The sequence below is a fragment of the Oryzias melastigma genome, linkage group LG17, assembly GCF_002922805.2.
Source record: "Oryzias melastigma strain HK-1 linkage group LG17, ASM292280v2, whole genome shotgun sequence".
Lineage (NCBI taxonomy): Eukaryota > Metazoa > Chordata > Actinopteri > Beloniformes > Adrianichthyidae > Oryzias > Oryzias melastigma.
In genome coordinates, this window is record NC_050528.1 from 43,941 (window position 1) to 46,646 (window position 2,706).

General features: G+C 52.5%; 1 protein-coding gene across 1 annotated transcript in view; it reads left to right on the forward strand.

The window, feature by feature from the left end:
• Positions 1-317: 317 nt before the first annotated feature.
• The window catches only part of LOC112147634 (netrin-G1), a 40,484-nt gene continuing 38,095 nt past the window's right edge, over positions 318-2,706 (forward strand). Inside the window, exon 1 of the mRNA XM_036216409.1 lies at positions 318-875. The gene's annotated coding sequence lies outside the window, so the exon portion shown is untranslated. The remainder of the gene's footprint in view (positions 876-2,706) is intronic.

A 2,706-nucleotide genomic window follows, 5' to 3' on the forward strand; every position in this document is an offset into this window, starting at 1 on the left:
GCATGAAGGCGTCAATAAAACGCGAAGTCACAGCGAGTTTCAGCGCGGGAAAGTGTGAGTGTGGGTGGGGCGGGGTGGGGCGGGGGGCGCTCGGCTCGTGCATCTGAACTCTTCAGCTCGATTCTTCCGCATGAAAAGTCCGTTCTCCCCCTCCAGGTGAGTCCGCAGGTGAAGTCCGCGTCCGCCTCCACAGGTGAGTCTGCGGTTTTTTTCCCGCCTTTGCTCTTAAACGTCATTCTCCTCTTAGAACCGGACTCCGGCTGGATTTTCTCTCGTTTTGACCCTGATTTTGTTCTGGACTTTTTCGCGGGAACTTCTCTAAATGACGCAGAGACGGGGGCGGGAGGACGTCTGGCGCTGTCACCGGCACCAACTCGGTCCATTGTCATCAGAACCGAGCTTCAACAGCGCAGGAGTGAGGCAGAGTTTTAGTGCCGTGTTACCTTTAGGACCCGGCGGAGCGCGCGCGCGTGGAGCGCCGAGTGGCTCCATTCCATCCAGACTCGCGTCTCTCTCTCCTCATTTGGACTCAGCTGGCTGAAGAGTTCCCGCGCTAACAGCAGCTGTCCCGCGGGACCACATCGACGCGCTGATGGATCCCAGTGATCCACTGAGGATCTGCGCGCCATTCCGATGAGGGGAGCGCGCGGACGCGCTGCGTAAACCCGCCAATTAACGCGTCCGAAATTCAGAAAAGAGGGATTTCTGGGCAACATCAAAAGTTCTGGAGAAGTTCTGTCAAACAGGAGGACTGCACCGACTGGACGCGCAGATTCGGGTTCTGCGCGCGTGACACTTACCGGAGTACCGGAGTCGTGCCGCGGCTCCGCTGGCTGTGAGGAACTTGTTGATCCAGCTTCTCTGCCTCGTTCGCCGTAAGTATTCTGGTCTTTTGGCGCGCTCGCGGTTTGTCTCGCGGCCAAAGCGCGCGGAGGATCATCATGAAACCGCGCGCAGTTGTGTTCCGGCGGGAAGAAGCTTCAGGACAGATGAGCTCTGTAGAATCAGAAACAGAATCCGTTCACTGTCCTCACTCTGAGGAATGAACGGAGGGGATGGAGCTTTGGCGCCAAACGGCTTCAGGAGAGATCTTCATCTTCGACCTTCATGTAACAGGTGGAACAGGAAATCGCACTTTCCCTTGAATTCAAAGCAAAGCGTCAACATTGAAGCGCTCGGACAGGAGCGCGCGCCACATTTGGAGTCAGATTTCTGTCCAGGAACGGAGAGTTTCCATCCCGCTGCGCCGCTCATACAGGAGGAGCGAGAAACTTTCACGCGCGGGCACCGGGCTCTGCGGCGGACGGATCCAGCTGTCTGTGAGCGGAAACAAAGAGATGCACGTGCAACCGGCAGAAGGAAATGAGATTTAGAGAGGAGGATTCCACACGATCTAAAACAGAAGCTCTTCGTGAATTCATCAGCGGAGACTTTTACTCTCAGACCATCAGGAACAGGAAAGACGTTTTTGTTGCAGGTCTGAGGGATCCAGCAGGAGTGTTGAAGGAAACGAACTGTCCAATCATCAGGAGTCTACGATTTAAGACATTTAAAACCAGAATTCTTCTGTTCTCAGATGATGGTCAGAACATGAAACCCGCTGGATCCGAAAGACCTGAGGTCTGATCGAGTTTGATCGGGTCTGATCGAGTTTGATCGAGTTTGATCGAGTTTGATCGAGTTTGATCGAGTTTGATCGGGTCTGATCGAGTTTGATCAGGTCTGATCGAGTCTGATCAGGTCTGATCGGGTCTGATCGGGTCTGATCGAGTCTGATCAGGTCTAATCGGGTCTGATCGAGTCTGATCGAGTTTGATCGGGTCCGATCGAGTCTGATCGAGTTTGATTGGGTCTGATCAGGGCTGATCGAGTTTGATCGGGTCTGATCGAGTTTGATCTGGTCTGATCGAGTTTGATCGGGTCTGATCTGGTCCGAGTTTCAGGACCCCGGACAGCTCCTTCACTCTGAAGGAGCTGTCCGGGGTCCTGAAACTCAGACCAGATTAGCCTGAAATGAGGATCAGAGAATCAAACAAAGATCTGAGTTCATGTCATCACATGAGAGTTCCGGTTAAGATCAGAGCTTCATCATGGTAGTAGTTTATCACTCTGAGTGCAGCTAAACTCTCCATGATGAATTCAGAAGATGGTTTTCTCTGATTATCATGAAAAAGTTCAGAGATCTTCATCCTCAGCTCTACAGATGGATTGATGCTGCTTTCTGTCATGAACCTCTAAAATGACAGAGAGCTTTTCTGTCATTTGATTCTCGCCGTTCTCTGAACGAAACGCTCCACCGCGAGGACGGCGAGCGGCAGGATCAGACTGTAATTGGCTTCCAGCAGGAGTTTTTTGATTGACAGCAGCATCTTCTCCCCCTCCTCCCCAGACCAGCTCGGCGGGGTGGACGGTGGCACAGACCCCCCAGCCCAGACAAACTTCTTTTATTGCATCTGGAAACATTTAATCTGTCTGAAAATGGTGACTGCGAGCGGGGGAGGGGAGGTGGTTTCCTTTGGTACGACCCGTTTAAATGAGCATCAGCGTGGTCGCAGACGCCTGAATCCAACCAGAGAATTCTCTGGAAATACTTCATCATGAGCTGCAGTTGAACTTCAACGTTTCATTAAATCATCTCCAGGTTTGAGTCTCACAGAAACTCCTACAGCTTCAGGCTGGAGACTTGATGGTTGAGCCGCTCAGGTC